The sequence below is a fragment of the Cygnus olor genome, chromosome 3, assembly GCF_009769625.2.
Source record: "Cygnus olor isolate bCygOlo1 chromosome 3, bCygOlo1.pri.v2, whole genome shotgun sequence".
NCBI classification, from domain to species: Eukaryota; Metazoa; Chordata; class Aves; order Anseriformes; family Anatidae; genus Cygnus; species Cygnus olor.
Window position 1 is genome coordinate 5,616,856 of NC_049171.1, and position 19,158 is coordinate 5,636,013.

General features: G+C 38.1%; 1 protein-coding gene across 6 annotated transcripts in view; it reads right to left on the reverse strand.

Annotated features, from left to right (window-relative positions):
- The window catches only part of SUPT3H (SPT3 homolog, SAGA and STAGA complex component), a 277,738-nt gene that overhangs the window by 92,178 nt on the left and 166,402 nt on the right, over positions 1-19,158 (reverse strand). The gene's annotated exons all lie outside the window — the stretch shown is intronic.

The window sequence follows — 19,158 nt, forward strand, 5'->3', positions numbered from 1 at the left end:
TGTCACTCACTCTGCTCTTGTTAGTGGGAAAGGGAATAACAATTTTACGAAAAGACTGAAAGACTTTTGACAAATCTCAAGCAAAAGCTTTTTTGTTTATATTTAAAATGATCACTTTTGAAAAGCACTGCATTATTTTTTTTTTTTCTTCCTTGAACCACATTAGCCCAGAAAATGAACATATAATTCTCTCAGGCAATGTAAAAATGCCAAATTCTTGCCATAGCACTGTATCTGCAACTGTGGAAGGATGGCTGATCCCTCTCACAATTTTTTAGAATAACAAATACTAATTTTAAACAGCTTACCTAAGTATTTTTGGAAAGAAACTCTATCTCACTTGACTTATCATTAGTACAAACCATACCCACATGAAGATGTTTTTAGGCATACTCTTATTTCATTTGAGAGAAAGAAAAAGAATTGATAGGAACCACTGACTCTATTAAAATAATTGAAAAAACACCTATTGAGCAGATCCAGCCATTCAGATATGAAAAAGGTAAATTTCAAATGGGATTGAACAATGAATACCCCCAAATTTTATGAATGGCAGCAAAATGAGTGTGAAGCAAAGACCTGTCCTCACCTCTATTGAGACGGTCAGAATGGCCATGACTCTGAAGGCCCCAAACTGCTCAAATGTGCTATAAAGGGCAAAAATCTCATTGGAAGGGACTGAGCACATCAGCCTTGGACCCAGCTTTCAGTAGGTGCAGGGCTGGTGACTTAGAGGAAGGTGGGCTCGCTTACACACAAACACATCACATCAGAGCAACCCAAGACTAGATACCAAACTTGCACAAGCTGATGCTTATCAAAGTGCTGGGCTAAGGTCAAACCCAAATTGGGAGAGAAGTCAATGGGATTTGCTCCTTCCCTAGCCTTTGGTGCCAGCTCAAGACGGTGCCGTAGAGTAGGTGGGATAGAAAGGATGCCTCACACCATGGAATTCGCCTTTTCCTCTAGGTTTAAAAACATTGTGGAAAAAGGTTGGATTTGGTCATTTCTTTGCTCTTGTCCTTGTTAACCACCTGATGGATGGATTGACTGTGAGCCTGGTACAAAAGCGACATCTTAAATTCTTGATATTAAAACTCATACACACCTGTAACATGATCAGTAAACAGAAAATTCATTTATTTTCAAGTGTCTCTATAGTCTTCTTTCAGAAATGCATGAATGCACCTGAAAATAATTTAAAGAAATCCTACCCCTTGTACTCACACTAGCAATGGTTTCACTCAGTATCACTGGCTGAATAAGTATATTATTAATCTGAGCTCCCATGCTGCTATGACTTGAAATAGGCCTATTCAGAAGTTAAAAAGATCAACAAAAACAGTAGCTGTTTCTAATATCCAAAGGAGGAGAGGGGGGTAAAGATTTTCTTTTTGGCAAGTGTTCAGTGGGCAAAAGATTCAGCCCATAAATCATAATACTGGACTACATTAATTTTTTTCCACACTAATCATATGCATACAAAATGTGAACTGTATCTAGTACGCACAACACAAAACATACTGCAGGAAGAGTTTCAGATTTTCCCCTTGAAACACTGTTGGCCCTTGCAGTCACAAAGACCAGAGAGATTTCAGGAATTCAGAAGTCACAGTAATATAATCTTACTCGAAACTCACTTGAAAAATGTAAGAATGTGAAAAATGATAGTTCTATTTTTTGGCATAAGCAAAACTGTTTCTTATTCTGATTAGTTTGAGGGCACACAGGCTACTTATATTTCTAACATAAAATATAAAGAGTTGGATAAAAATAAATTTTCCAAGAATGATACAATATTCATCTCTGGTGTAAATCTACTGCAGTTAATGGATTTATGCCAAGGCTGACTTTGGTCCCACTAAGCTTAAAAGTATTACAAAAACTGGCGTTGGCATGGTGATAACACAACGCAGCTCTTCCCAATATCAGATAAAACAATGGCAGAAATAGCCGCCATCAAAGTATGTTCTACTTTCCTAATGCACGGGGCTTTAAATTAATGGTTTAAACTGAAAAGAGGGGAGGTTTAGATTGGATATAAGGAAGAAATTCTTCACTCAGAGGGTGGTGAGGCATTCGAACAGGCTGCCCAGAGGAGCTGTGGATGTCCCATCCCTGGCAGTGCCCAAGGCCAGGCTGGATGGGGCTGGGGGCAGCCTGGGCTGGTGGGAGGTGTTGTACCCATGGCAGGGGACTGGAACTGGATGGGCTTTAAGGTCCCTTCCAACCCAAAACATTCCATGATTTCTATAATTCTATATGGGACCATAACTGTAAGACATTAATTTTCTCGTTACATAATTCATATCAGTTAATTTCTCCATGCAGCTGAAATACCTTATTTTTCCAAATGATAAATACTTGACAATGTCGTTTAAAGCAAAGATCGTGTGCAAGCTACTGGCAGGAATTCCCAGTGAAGTAAGGGGGATTAAGGATAGGAGGCCAAATTCACGTCCCATTTGCATCTAAGTAAATCCTGAATAACACTGTTTATTTTAATGGAGTTATTCTGGGCTAAACACAAGATCAAAATCTGGAATAATATTCTCAGTTTCTACCAAAACAATGAAAACTTTATTCTCACATTACCTCAACTTTTGCATCTATTTTATTTTAAGTAATGAACCCACAGCATTTAATTTCTTTGGCTTAAAGAAAGCAAAATAGGAAAATAATTACTTCCTGTACAGTTATAAAATATGGATTATTTATCCAAACAGACCATAATGAGTTCTGCATTGGTACACATATTTATCTGGGAAACCAGGATATGCTCAGGTAAATATGTATCCAGGCAATTAAAGAAAAATTACATACCACACAGTCTAGGTTGGGGGGAAGATGTATTTATAGTTTTAACACACACATAATTGACTCATTCAAACCACAACATGAGTGCTTGGCTATAATTAGTATTATAACAAACTGTCTTATTTGACTGTCCCGGAGTTGCCATTAATATGCAATAAGCCCCGATTCCTTAATTTCCGGAGCTGAAGGCCTCGTTGAGTCATTACCACGGCTGTATTACGGGATGAAGGGGGACTTGAGGAAGCTGCACCAAAGAAACGATCCACTTCGGAGCACTTGAGCGTTCAGCATCACAGGAAAGCAATTTTCAGCTACGCAACCTTGATGTCCGTAGGACTTTTGCTTCTGGCTGCAGCGGAAGCACTGCGAGCTCTTCTTTCACGAGCAGCGGGTCTACTGCCAGGGACTCCAAACGATGCTATCGGGGCTGTGGGAACTTTCCCCACCTGCTGTTACAGCTGCCCTTCTGGAAGAGCAACAGTGAAGACATGGCAAGAAGGTCCCACAAGTCCCCTTCTTCAAGCCTCGGCTCTGTTGAGCACCAGTCCCAGAATACGGGGCAGCAGCAGTTCCACCATACTCAGTGGCTTTTCCTAAATTTTTTTAATGACTAGCGTTATTTAGTCTGGAAAATATCTTATTTTGGATTATCTTGAAGAAGAGTCAGCAATCCAAGTTACTTAGCTTCTTAAAGAAAACCAGGCTAAATTTCCCCATACCAGCAAACAATATTTCAGACCCTGGAGTCTGAATTTATTTTTTATTACAGCCAAATTATGAACCCCTAAAAGTGAAGTTTAAATAACGGAAGTGTTGAAATGACTTTCACTATAGGAGCACAAATAGCTCTGTTAATAATTAGGAGTTTATGAAAAATAAGTGTATTTTACAATTTTTCACATTACAAAGAAAGTAGTATATACAGTAACTATATTTTAAAGTCTAAGAAGAAAATGGCTAGGGAATAATATTTTAAAATGTAATCACTGGTTTAATGACTTTATGAAGTTAACTTTCTTGGCAGGATGAACTGAAGTATGTTAACAGTCACCTTACGGCTATTTTCTTTTTGCAACTTTTGCAAATTATAGATTTGTTGAAAGGAGCATTCATTCTCCTATGACAGAAGCACAGTTACTTCAATGGCGGTCTGCTTTTTCTCCTAATTATTTTTTCTTCCCCTACCTCCAAAGTCAACAATCACTGATACTTCTACAAAAACGTCTTGATGGACAAACAGACAAAAAGCTGGAAAACAAACACACTGCGTTGTGACATAATCCTTCCAGTTAAACTGTAGAATGGAGACAAAATGGTAATGTTTGCATGCCTTCAAGCCGCTGAGAGCCAAGAATAATGCTTCAAGAGCTATGATTTTGTTTTTATTGTAGAGGAAAATTAGAACATAGTTCACCTGGCTGAAAACTTCTCTGAAGCAGGAAGGTTGTTTTGTTATTAAATGTGCATTTAAATGCCTTTTTTTTTTTTCCCCCAATCTTTTCTATATCAGAAGTATGCAACTATAAAAATACCAATAGAAATTCTTAGTTTAGGTACAGTGCTGTAAATGTATTCTAAGCCAAACGTCCCAATACTTCTTTGAAAGTAATTAAACATATGATTAAAATTTTTCACTTAAATATTTCCCTATAATTTCTCACATACATCTAGCTCTGACACCTGACCCTCTAATCCTGACATACGCAGGAAAAACACAAACTCTGTTCCCCCAGGTCAGCGCAGGGACAAGCTTTCCGCACTTCATGCATCCTGAGTGGGTAATCCCGTTACAGAGTCTATTAGAGCACTCTACAAGGCAATGATTTAGGATCACCATTCAAGGGTTAAACAGCAAGACTAAATCACCTCAAGCTGTCTAAAGCATAAAACCATCACCTGCAGATGAAAAGACAATCAATTTTGTTGTTGTTAGGTATGTTATTGAATCTAGGTATATTTTACTGAAGAACATTTAATGCATCACCAGGTGACGATGAGTGACCTGAAGCAGATAAACCTTTGCATCCCATTTTGAGGCTTCAGCGGAGCATTTTCTTGCTCAATGTACAGTGAATTTTGGTACATACGGATCATGAGGGTAAGAAAATGTCAGTTCATATCCCGTGGTCATTCACTCCCTGAAATTCACAAAGAACTTGTTTTCAAGTGTGCCATTTGTTATGTTTGTTCCTTCAAAATCAGTTTACTGTTTCATGTCTGAAGCATGCTCTACTGCCTCCTTCTAGCAGGTGGTTATGGCATTTGGCTTTTGGCTTGCAGTGTTCGGGCATCCTGAAGAGCTGGGAGCTGCAAATAGAGATTTTGCAGCCCATTCTGAATACCCAAAGGATCTCCAGCAACAAGCAAGTTGGACCTATTGTCTACAGGTCCCACAACGGTGGGTTTGACATTAAAGGTGACAAGCAGTTGGTATAAATCTAAAGTCAGACAGTCTAACTGTCGTGGGAGAAAACAGCCCTTTACTCAGATTGAAGCTGTGAACTCCTGGAAAGATCCTTACATCTCAGCATGGACATTTTAGCCATACTGCTGCTATCAGAAACTTCTAAAGATTAGTGCGATGAAGAAACGGTATTTTGTTTTTCTTCCCATTTATTTAAATTAAATATCTAGTATAATTTGGACATTACAATCTCTCTTCATTCTACTGACAACCCATGTACTTATATTTTTTATATAAAAAGTTGGAGTTGTTTTTTTTTTTCTGTGTTTATTTATTTATTTATTTATTTGTGGCTGGGTCTTGTTTTTGTTTTTGCCTTTTTCTTTTTTAAAGCAACACAGTCAGTATCAGGCACTTATATGGAGTGCAAGTAGCAAGAGCAGAGCACGCTGTACTTTGCTGTTTGGGCTGATGTTCTCCATGTGTCAAAGATGATCCTTCTAAGCACATAAAAACAAAAGACAGAGACAAGAAAAATGTACACAGCTTTTAGAAAACTGCCCAGCCCCTGCCCATGGGATGGAGCAGACAGGAAAACACACTGGGCCGCAGGATTTCACCTTTGTTGCACCGTTTATTGATACTCTGAACCATTTTTGTTTAAAAGATAAACAGGCATAATTATTAGAGGAATGATAACTTATTTTTAAAGTCCAACAGCCTAGGCCTTGCTACAAAAAGTGAAGATTTGCATCTATTAAAGACTGTATGATTTTAAAACTAATGTTAAGTAGATTAAATAAGGAAATTAAATTTCCAAGTAAATGGTGAAATTAATAATGTTATTTGAAAAAAAAAAAAAAAAAAAAAAAAAATATGAGCTGTAAAGCAGTCTAATTATTATTTTTTTTAATTTCTCCTTCATAAATAGTTTAAGATCAGCTTCTCAAATTAGATCTTGCTGTTGCATTTTCTACCACACAGGGAAATAATTTAATGCATTTATGAACAATAAGTACATTTCAAGTTAAGCTTCAGGCATGACTTTTTCCTATTTTTCTTTCTTTCAATTCTAATTCCAAAATCAACATGTTGGGCCAGGATTTTATATCTATAACTCTTCCACCCTCCATGAAACAATAGAAGCCCTATTGCACACTTGATTTTTATAGTAGGCAGTACTGACCAAACTAAGTGAAATGATACAAACAGCATTAAAACTATAAAGTTTCTAAATGGAGAAAAGTATTCAGATTCACTGAATCCAATTTTAATATGGTCAAATTATTCAGCAGCTATGTAGGCTTTGCTAATTCAAAACTTGGTATCCTACTGGAGATGACCACTGCTGATGCTCTCTCATTGCTGGTGATAATAGCAGGCAAGAATACAGACTTCGAAACTATTAATCTATTTTTTTTTTTGGTTGGTTGGTTGGTTGATTGTTTTTAATTATACGAAAGAAAAAAATCAGCTTGAAAAATGCCATCTGAGGGAAATGATGGTATAGTCTTCTGCAGAACTAGTGGCGTTGCTGAGAAACAACTGTAAATCGGTGGCAGCAAACTTTCCTTTATCAAAACTAAATAAACACTGTTCCTTTTGAGGAAATTACAATAGAACTTATTACATTTGGATTCAAACTTTCATAACTTGTTGTTTCATTTTTATAGCAGTATCACTAGAGCTATACCAAGTCATGAATCTCAACTCTAAGTATTATTTCCATCTAAGTTACATCTTCCCATGCCTTTTTGCTATGAAACGTTATTTTTGAAAAATAAGAATGTGTAGTCTTTTTAGCAATAAATACATTTGCTGTTCCTTTAGGGAAAACGAACAAACCAACAATTAGAATTTACCTTTCTTAAGAACTGGAGAAATTATTAGTTTTCTGATATTTAGTGTATCAATTCAGACTTATTTCCTCTGTACCAATTATTTCTATTTCTTTTCTTTCTCAAATACTCCTGTAGTATGCAAACCAGCGGAGGTTTACATTATACCCACAGCTTCCTATCCTTTGGTTTCAAATCCCAAAACAAACCACCATTCAGGATTATTGTTATGCAGTTTCCAATGCTGCAAGCAGAAAATGACTGTTCCCCGTTGATTGAGAGACCATCTAATATAAACAGGTTTCTTTCTCCCATTGCTGCAGATTAACATTTGTTTAAATATTGCATCCTTACATTGCTCACACAGGAAAATAATCATTGACTTATATTAGTTTCACCAGGACACTAAATAAATACTCTTCCTTTCCACATGACAGCAAATTGGAATCAGGCTTCACAGTTTGTCATGGGGAAAATAAGACATATATTTACCTATTCCAGGCACAGAGATAAAGTGCTCTTAGAACAAGCCTCAGGCTAATGAAAGAACTGCAAAGCAAGTAGGTCTATGAAGAGCTAGACACCCATCAGTGCACTGAATATAGAGATGACAAGACCTTGATCCTCTGGCTGAACCGATAGCAAAGTCAGAACAAAAAATTCTCTTCAAACACCTCGAAATGAAGGACAAAAACATACTTTAAAAATTAATCCCATAAAGGACGTAAGTAAGACACTGTTTGGAAAATCTAGACTAGCAGACAGAAGGGGAAAAAAGGGATTCAGGTTCAATCAAAAATGCAAAACGGCAACTTTCCCCATTAGAAAACTAAAATTTTTCACAGCTCTGAAGAGACATGCTGTTATATTCTTACTTGGAAAAACTGTGTTATTGGTGGCAGACTGTAGGTGAAAAGATTTTATCTGAAATTATTCACATTGGTCTTTCTCTGTATTTTTATTCTCATCTGCTCAAATGAATGTGTCCACCAAATAGGAGCCTATCAGTTTGAGTGGTGACTGCAACTAAATGTTACAGGATTGCTCAGATGAATATAATAATGCAAGCATAATGCATGTCATTGGCTGCTGATTTAAAGATTTTTGGATGTTTTAGACAAGACTTACTGGGCCTAAGGTAAGTTGTAGTGCCTGAAGAATTCTGACAGACGTACAAATGTATATCTTGCATGATGTGCCCAAAATAACAAAAGAAAGGGAAAACGGTAATAGAAAAATCATTTAATTTTAATGCTTTTCCAACTGTAATATTTATTTGGAGTGCACATTATGACACTAGATAAAGTCTCAGTCTGTTCTTTAATTTTAGGGAAAAACATTTGTCAAACGTTTGTCACACAGTATGATCAGAAGTATAGTAAAATGTTTATGAGAAAGAGGAAGTTGTAAGATTTTTTTCCCTTTTACTTTTCAATAAATCTCTCTCTCCAGTTTATTTCAAAATACCTTCAAAATACTAAATCTAGAGCATCATTCTCCCAATAATGTAATCCAAGATAAATAAAAAAATAGAAATTTATAAAAACAATAGGCACAGTTCTAGGTAGATCCATTTTCATGTAAAAATAAGAAGGAAGGAAGTTCCATCTGTACATCTGTTTTGTTGGTTTGCTGTATTTTCTTTCTTTTTTTTTTTTTATTATTTATATGAATTGTAATTCTCAAAGCTTCAAAAATCCAAGTTAAATTGTACAGATGATAACACGAACACAACAGATTTTCTCTTCGGAAGATGAAAGAAAGAAAAAAGAAGAGAGCTGTTGCTCAGAGAAAGAAAAGCAAGCAACATAAAGCAGCACAAAAGTAAAATCTGAACAACAGATATTTGTGTCTAAAAAATGGCACTGATTTCCTAACTCTTATTTAATGTTCATTCTTTAATTAACATTCATCTCCCAAGGACGTAAGTTTGAAAAGGCTGTTTCACATTAATGTAGCACCAAGAGAAAGAATCACTTTTAAGCCATGAAAAGGCTGGGGAAAAAAAAAATAAACATGCTTTCTGAATATAATTTCCTCTTTATTGCTACTGCAAAGTTATGAAATGAAATCTATTATTTAATTACATTGGATCAAGCAACAGGAAGAGAAGGGAGTGTTGGAGTCACAACATCCCTGTAAGAATAAATTACTACACTTCCTCCTACTAAAAGACAGTTTGAATGGACTGAAACTGTCGAAATGGTTAAAATTGAACTACTGGGAGGCAGGAAGATCTTCTCGCTAATGTACAAAAACCTACAAAATGCACTCTGAAACTCTTAACAGCAATACTGGTAACAATAGGATAAAGAAGTAGCAACATTTCTGCCAGAATATCAATAGTTTGAAAATTATCACATTTATTCAGATTCTCTCTAGAATCTGATGATAGCTTAAAAACTATACAGTAGCTTCTGGGCCTGCTTTATTTTACATTTTGCACTGGAGATTTTTAGATAATCTATTATGAAAACTCCAAAATTTATCTGCTATTACTACCAAAATTTTATTAGCCATAATGGATTTCCCTTAGCTGTGCTTCAGTAATGTTTACTAGATCCTTCAAATTGAATGCAACTGTTGGAAAAGTTAGAGCATTTTATTTCTTAAGTATGTTTTCGGCAATAAAAAATGGGAGGTCTTTAAAATAAAATGATAAGCTGAATTCTAAAATGTTGGAACAGATAACTTGGCAATGGGTACAGAGTCCACGCAGAGATATGAACGAGCAAATGCTGTGATCCTTTATATAATTTAAAGTTATATTGAATTGCATGGAGCTGCTCTGAAATAACCTTTCATGGAAATACTCTTTTCTTCTCAAAACTAAAATATACTAAAATGTGATTGCACTTTACGGAGTAACGTGAAGGGGATGAGCATAAGCCATGACGTTTTTTGAGGAAAGATACAGAGAGGTTTTGACAGGGCTAAAGTAAACAACATTGAAAATACTGTGCAAACATTTCCTAGATCAAAGATTTTCGTGGTGTCCTGTGAGTACTGCGTTTGGTCTGTGGCCTACTTCTGAACGTCTTCATAGAATCATAGAATGGTTTAGGTTGGAAGGGACCTTAAAGACTATCCTGTGCCAACCCCCCCTGCCATGGGCAGGGACACCTCCCACCATATCAGGTTGCCCAGGGCCTTATCCAACCTGGTCTTGAACATCTCCCCATCCCCAGCTCCCTCAGCCTGTCTTCACAGGAGAGGTGCTCCAGCCCCTTGATCATTTTTGTGGCCCTCCTCTGGACCTGCTCTAACAGCTCCACATCCTTCTTGTGCTGGGGGGCCCCAGACCTGGACTAAGTGCTCCCAGTGGGGCCTCACAAGGGCAGAGCAGAGGGGGACAATTCCCTCCCTCAACCTGCTGGTCACACCTCTGGTGGTGCAGGCCAGGACACAGTTGGCCTTCTGGGCTGCAAGCGCACACTGCTGGCTCATGTTGTGCCAGCCAATTAGCAGCTTTCCTGCACTGCTAATGAGTCCTAGAATCATAGAATCATGGAATCATAACCGTTGGAAAAAGACCTCCAAGATCATCTGGTCCAACCATCACCCTACTACCAATGTCACCCACTAAACCATATCCCTAAGCACCACGTCCAACCTTTCTTCTCTAGCACAATGGGAAACACCTGCAAAGTAACGCAGAACAACAACAAAAACAAACTCTTCTGATCCTTAACTTAAGAGTTTTTTGTATCTAACCTGGTATAAACTCCTAAGCAAAACCTATAAATATTTCCCAATGCCTAAAGCTGTGAAATGCAGAGGTGATTTAGCAGACATGCAACCATAAAAACTGTGCCCAATATATTTCTTTTCTAATTTAGAGTAAGTGTGCCAGCCTTATATCATATATAATCATAACTCGCAGTGACATTTAAACCAAAAACCAACTAAACATTTAAACTAAAAACCTGCAAACCTCCATAAAGCTTTACAAATAGTATCAGTCATTTTAATATAAAGCTAAGAGGACACTAGCATAAACAATGTCAACACTATCACCAGTTTTCTGTGTAGAACCTGGACTTCGAATATTATGAAAGTAAATCCTTACATTCACAAGAAATCACTTTTCAATCAGTGGCTTTCTGTGGAGGAACAGGATCTGCAGCATGCAGTGAAACCATACTATTAGAGGTCAACTACTATTGGAATAAAGAACTGCCAAAAGTTAAGCTTAATTAACTTTGCAAGTCAAATTAAAAAGCAAAGCAAAGGAGTCTTCAGACATAAAACAGAATGAAGAAAGAGAAAGTAGATTACTCTGTGCAGAATGAAATAGAGATGGAAAATCTAAACATGGCTCCAAAATGGGCAAATATTTCCACTGAGCATATGGAAGAACTGAGATGTTCAGCATGGGACCAAAAGGTAAGACAACTCCGATGAGGGATATGGAAACAAATTATGCGTACTGAACGGAAGTAAAAGTCAAAGATTTTATTGTACTCCAGTCATCAGCACGGGGCATCTCAGCCCAGGATGAATTGTAATGAAACCAAAGTCTGCTGGCATTAATATTCAAATAAATTACCTAACCTTTGGGAAACTAAAGGGAGCAAATAATTATAGGCTGCTGCCTACAGTTACTTGAGGGGCAATTAGAAAGATGATGGATCCAAACTCTTGTTGGTAGTTTCAGATGATACAAAGATGGGCAACAGACAGAAAGTGCAGTTTGGAGGGATCAAGTAGGATGTTACGAAAACCTTGCTCACAGGGACGATATCGCAGCACTGCAGCAGCTAAGCAAGAGCTTCCAAATTCCTGAAGCTTCCAAATTCCTGGAGCTTCCAAAGCCTCCAAATTCATGGAGCTGGACAAGGTCATGGCTGACCAGATCTAGTGCTGGTGACCATGCCCCGTCGAGTGGGTTGAATTAGATGTTTCCAGAGGTTGAACTCTTTCTTTCTCGTCTGAATTTCACACATTCTTGCAGATTTTTTGACAAAAGAAATTGTTTTCTTCTGTTTGTATAGGTTCCAGCACAACAGTCACCCTCCCCCCCCCCTCCCCCCCATTTGGATTAGGGTCCCTATCCGCTGCAAAACCAAAATTACAATTTGTATCAAAAACATTGCGTCAACAAAGCAGAAGTGCAGAAACCCAGTCCTTGAGGCCTGTGGAAGAGACAGAGAACACAGGTGGACACAACATACCTCACCACATCTCTGAGCTGCTGCAACCCTCAGCTCAGAAATTCGGCTACAACCAGCTCCCCATTGCCTATCAATCACAAGGAAAGCACACAACAGCACTGCTAATATGGAGTAAAAGAAATTAAGTCTTCACACCAGCAGCCCCCCTGTGCACCAAACAAGACATAGGACAAGATGAAATTTGCTAACCTCCTTCCGGTAAGGATGAATAAACACATAAAATAATGGGGCCGTTTGCAGCAAGTAATCCAGGCTGATGAATGGCATTTGTGTGTAAAACGAGTTTGAGCGAGGTTGCTGGGGTTTCTTTTGATACAACTTGAATGAAAATCAGCTTCTATGGTGGTGTAAGTATTCCCAGAGTAGATTCCTTAATTATTTGCAGCCTTGGTTCATTCAGATAAATAGGCTGTGCTAATATATGTTTGAGCTTCGTGTAGAAAAAAAATAGTATTCATTACAGATGTGAGTATCTCTGCTCTGTGTACTCAGCCACATACTGCAGCTAATAATAAAACGCAGAGTGGTTGAGCTCATACCTCACAGTTAACTTTATAATTTCATCTAGTTAAGATTTGCCTTCTTAGAAGGCTGTAAGCTAAATCCTAAAGGCCTACACAAGATTTTACGGAAAGAGTCCAGAATCAGGGCCTTTTTAATGGCCTCACGTAAAGAGTGATTTATAGTCCAGAGTTAACATTGTTAATAAACTTAAGATTGTTGGCTTTTTTAGATTCTCTTTAGATATTTGCCTTTATATCTTACAGATGTAATAAACCATGATATATTAGCTAATGAATGAAAGGGGACATCTATCTCATGAGGAGGCAGCAACAAGACTGTTTCTGTTTTTTACAGACACTTGCAGTGAATTCGGTGGTAAGGACGATGAGCCTTGAGGCTCCCCGCTGCAGGACAAATTTCAGGTTGTAAATAAACAGATAATATCACACAATGCACATACTGTACTGCCCTTTTCTAACCATCTCAGAACACTTTACAGGGAAACGCAGTAGAACATTATCCTTATTTTTCTAATTTAAAACCTGAGACACAGAAATAAAAGTTTATTCATCTAAGGTCACTTTACAGTTTTCTGATTCTGGTCATCCTTTTCAGTACTTGACTCCCTCCTGAGTAGTACCCACCAGAGAACACTTTTATCCACATTTAGCCTTGTCTTCAGAGGCTAGCCACATTTCAGATACCTCCCTCCAATTATCTTCAATCTAATCAGTACGATGGCAATCTTTACAAATAATTCTTTACAGTAGCCTGTCCACCTTTTGTTATCCTGCTGATAAACACAGTCATATTTAAGATACAGTCAGTTGATGAGCCTTGGATGTTTTGTGAAATGACATTAATGTCAGGAAGTAGATATAAAAAGATAATTCGGTGTGCTGATTTCTCGTTACCATCTCGCAGTGCACAGATAGTGCATTTGGGTGCCTCCCATTTCTCTCACCCCCTGTCAGTTGTAGAGGTTCAGGCTTTCACAGACAATGCGAACAAAGAGACAATCACAAACAGAATTCAGATTTCCCGTGACTCAGTGAAACACATCATCCATTAAGCTATGCTACGTGATACTCGCTTAAGATGTACATCCGGGTGTTTAGTGAATCCGTATTTACTCTCCTGAACACTGTATTCAACAAAAGCAGCAGATCTATCTTCAAAGGAAGACTAAATGATTTTGTGTAGGAGGACATTTGGCCAAACACAAAGTATGATCGAGTGTTGGAGCAGTAACGTGAAATTCTCTGACATAAATTTTACAGAAGACCAGACACAGGATGAATAGTCCCTACCAGTCTGAAAAGCTATAGCTTGGTTTCAGTGGGAAATGTATCCTTAAAGGATCAGGGGACTTTTGCTTATAGCTTCTCTTAACTTTGAAAGTTGTTGTTTGTGTTTTGTTTGTTTTGTTTTGTTTGTTTTAATTAAGTAGAAATAGTGTTGTATTCTATCAACTACAGACCAAAGCAGTGGGTCTGATATTATTAGGAATATTATCTTTGAAGAAAAGTGGCAAATCCCTCATCTGGCTCATTAAAGAGCATCTTCTACTAATAGCATTCATTATCCATTCAATGCATACAGCGGCATTTCTAACTTCAGTACCCATGTGTACACGGACCCCAGCAAAATTAAATATGCATTCATTCCCAAAATTTCCTTCTATGCCTACTTCCAGTGCATAAATACCAAGTATTAAAGTAAGTCTATAGATAATACTTCCATCTTCAGGCTCTATTGTTATGTCAGAAGTTCCCTGCAATCAAGCAATGCATTTGAACCCACACTTACCTAGTAGGAAATGAATCCCCTTCGTTTCAGCTGAGCTAAACACTGAAAAGATTTCCTGGCCTGGCCTTCCACTTTGTATGTATTTTCTGCATAATTATTTTATGCAGGTGTTGTTTCTGACAGATTTTACTCAAGTGAGAGTTCACTTTTTTGTAATATTGGTGTAGGTAGCATTGTGTTGGAAAAGCTATTTTATAACCACATGCCATAATCTCAAGTGTGCCCTTCTCTCCACCTAAACCAGAAAAATAACGTCTCACAATTTACCTCTCTGTCAAGGAAAATCAACAAAACAGAGCTCACTTCAATGAGAGAATAGGTTAAAAAGAAGAGCTCTTCGTTCTAACTATTTTTTATCCACCCTCTTTTCTTTCCTTGCCTGTGTTCCAACCTCCTGATCAGTAGCTGCTTAAATAATGAGTAAGATTATGGGCAAAATGAGCAGCACGCTTCCCTCTAACCTCTGGACCACAACACAAACCTGATCTAAAGTACTACATTAAATCAGAATCTGATCTTTTGCTGCCACCCACTTCACCAAATACCCTGGCCGTGGTTTGCTGCAGTTTGACATCCTTGCCCGCCTGTGTTCAGGAAAAGACCGGCACAGCTCTAATTATTGCCCAAGCCTAAGCCAGGGTTGATGTAATTGGTGAGGAAGTATGGGAAATGTCTCGTTTTAGTCAGCTGCATTTCTATCCCACACCTTTGCATAAACATAGTTCTTCCAGTTTCTAGTATGCTTTCCACAAAACACGAGATATTAATTTTCAAAAGGTCATCTGTGTTTTGCAGTCTTAAAGTTTTCTACAAGCATTTCCTCCACGTATCTTCCCATAGCAAAAATGCTGGCCGGTAAAATATGATCCCTATTCAAAATCATTCCTTAACCCTGCTCCTCAAAGAAAATAAAAAAAAAAAAAGTACAGCTGTGTGTGACTGGACTCATATGACAGCTTAATTTGAATTTTCTTTCATGTTTAAATATATATTTTTAATATTCTGAAACTCTTTACCTTTCAAAATGCACTAATAACTTTTTAAATGCAAATTTCACTATAAATCAATTTCTCACTTATTTTTCTGTAATTATCTTTTGTTTTGCCATGTTCTATGCCCGATTTCAGTTAATAAAAAAAAAAACAACAACAACAACAACTTTTCTTTTAATAAACTAGAAAAATGATCCTCTTGGTCATTTCCAGGTTAGCTGAGATGAAAAGTAGTTTCTTATTTCAAAAGAGTAATGTTTTTTTATATTCTCAAAATAATATAATTTTTGAAAAGGTAAATCTGCAGCGAATAATTACCTTAAAAAACTATTCAATTTAAATAGTTGTTTTTTTTTTCCCTAAAATTTCACTTTTTCCTGTTTTAAAATTTTCTTTAAGAGGCTAGAAAATAGCCTCTTGTGTTTACAACTGCAAGTATGATTTTGACCACCATACCAATATTATCCTTGAAGCAGAAAACACACTGTTAGCCAAGTACCACCAAAAATATAAATAGGAATGACTCCTATTTGATAGCTACATTTTGATAGCTATATTTGATATACTACATTAAAAAAGTGGCAAGAGTTAGGCACGGCCTAGAATTAAGAGACAGAGAAAAGCCAGGCAGAAGGCCCTAGGTCACAGGGAATGTCACAGCAGCTTTCACAGAGTAAGGACCTTGGTTTTGTCCTTCCTGAATTTCAGTGGATAAAGAAGTACCTCAATGGAAACATGCCACGACGCAGTAGTGTGTAAATAGAGACTAGTCAAGAGTGGAGAGAGAAAAAATCAAAACACCAGTGTTGGGACGATATTGAATCCATAAGAGCATATGAGGCTAGAAAGCTCACTGATGAAAAGGAAATGGGATAAGAACAGAAATCTGCGGGATGCCCGAAGAAAGTAAGAAAATTCTGTTGAAAGATATCTTGAAATACATGCTGGAGGGAGAGGAAAATTAGAAGAATATGGTGTTTCTCCTTGACTTGAAAACCCCCTCCTCCATTTCTAAAATAAGATTTAGAAATGATGTAACTTCTGAGAGCAGAATCGCCTTATAGTTAGGGGACCAGAGATCAAAAGAATCTCAAAAATAGCTCTTCCCACCAAATGCAAGAAGAAAAGCCACGTTTTCTAATGCTCATGCTTGCTCATTGTCACAGGCTTGGTGCTTGTCATGATCAGTTGTCCTTTCTCTTAAACAGGTCAAGGGGTAAGAGCAAGGCCATTCACTGGAATATGTATTTTTGATGGAAACTACCAACCCCGTCCCCTTCTTACATTATAATGGCCAAGGAGCTATGCTGAATACAAAGTTACATATTACATATTACCTTTATCTTCTGTTTGAGCTAGTACAGAGGCAAGCTGTTTTGCACCTGCAGCTTTTATAAGGCAGGAGTGGGATTTTAAAGGAACTGCTGAAGTGACTGAATGCTTTATGTGTGAGAGCCAGCATGTGCTCTACATACTTACATTTGCTTAACAAATCATTATCAGCCAAATTAAACCGAAGTGTGAAATATGGCACTCTGAAAAATGACATATACCACTTCTGCCCAGTGGTCGAAAGAATAAGTACAAGGAAAGAGAGGAAAACCTCTCACATCATTCAGTGGACTTCAAGCTTTAAAAGTCCAACCGTAGAGACAGATACAGAAGTGAAAATGGATTCTGTCAGAGAAGCAACCTTATCTCTTAGCAAAGTAACACCTACCTCCTTCAATCACCCAGTAAGTGGGTTTAAGTGCCTCCAACTCATAAGTCATTGGGATTCTTATTGTAGGTCTGGACATTTTCCTAGTCCTTTAGTACTACTGGTTCTCTTCTTGACCTTCTTGGTCATATTGGTGGTAGGGGGACAGTTGGAGCAGATGATCTTGGAGGTCTTTTCCAACCTTTATGATTCTATGATTTTATGATTCTTCTGTTCAGAATTCACTACAAGGGAAAGCTCTCCAGGGCATGTGAATAACGCATATGGAAGGACTGCTTAGACGCACAGGTATCATAACTATCTGTGTACATTTGGGCTAACAATATACTGCTAATTTGCAAAGCCCAAGAGCTTTGCTAGGAGAGTGCGTAACTGCCAAACTGGAGCAGATTAGCAAGCATGCATAGGGTGAAATGGAAATGGAGAAAGAAACCAGCAAGGGCCAACTGAATCACAGAATCACAGAATTGAAGGGGTTGGAAGGGACCTCGAAAGATCATCGGGTCCCCCCCCTGCCAAAGCAGGTTCCTTAGAGCAGGCTGTCCAGGTAGGCGTCCAGACAGGCCTTGAATATCTCCAAAGGAGACACAACCTCCCTGGGCAGCCTGTTCCAGTGCTCCGTCACCCTCACTGTGAAGAAGTTCTTTCGCATGTTGGTGCGGAACTTCCTGTGCTCCATCTTGTGGCCATTGCCCCTTGTCCTATCCCCACAAACCACTGAAAAGAGGTTGGCCAAATCCCTCTGTCTCCCACACCTCAGGTATTTATACACATTGATGAGATCCCCTCTCAGTCTTCTTTTCTCCAGGCTGAACAGACCCAGGTCCCTCAACCTTTCTTCACAGGGAAGATGCTCCGAGCCCGTATCATCTTTGTGGCCCTCCGCTGGACTCTTTCCAGGAGATCCCTGTCTTCTTTGTACTGGGGAGCCCAGAACTGGACACAGTACCCCAGGTGAGGCCTGACCAGGGCAGAGTAGAGGGGGAGGATCACTCCCTTGACCTGCTGACCACGTTTTAAGCATGCCAGGATCCCATTGGCCCTCTTGGCCACGAGGGCACACTGCTGGCTCATGGTCAACCTGTCGTCCACCAGGACCCCCAGGTCCTTTTCCAAATGAAGCATAGGCTGTTTGCCACCAAATTGAACCAATCATCACCACTGAAAGCAAAAACCTGACTGCGAGGCCGTGGGCTTTTCACTCTTTTTGAAGGACTCCTTCAGGAAAAAAAAAAAAAAAAAAAAAAACTTTTTTTTTGTTTGTTTTGTTTGTTGTTGTTTGTTTGGAAGCACGCACGCGTGAACAACCAAGCTCTGGTAGGCTAAGGACATGGTCCCTCTCACTCTGCTTGGCCAATAGACACTGAAATCTTCATAAAAAGTGAAATAGCTCACACAGGAGAAAATGAACAAAAGAGATATCACATAGGAGAGCAAAAGCTTAAATTCCCTTGCATGAATCAAGCAGAAACTTGAATATTAACCAGGAGGTACGCTAGGCAACTATGCACACCACTGATCCCTTCAGTAGGCGAGGTTCTTTTCTGTATTCAAAGAGAACATCAAGATGTTTTAATCTCATTCAAATCCAGAACAGGTTTATTTTCAAGCCTTATAATAATTATTACAAAACCCACATACCATATCAACTTTAAGCTTGATAATTGCTAAATTTAAGTGGAAACATGGATTAATTCATTTCTCTTAGGTTATTTCCAGAAAAGAAATAATTTGCCTGCTTAGTCAAAAGGCAGATACTAAAGATAATGCATACTTTTATTTTTTTTTCTGATGAGGTTCAAAAGCCAGGCCTAGAAGAAATGAAAAACTAATTTTTTGCTGTTAATGCAATGACATATACATGCACTCAGTCAGTGATGTACACACATTCAGTCACATC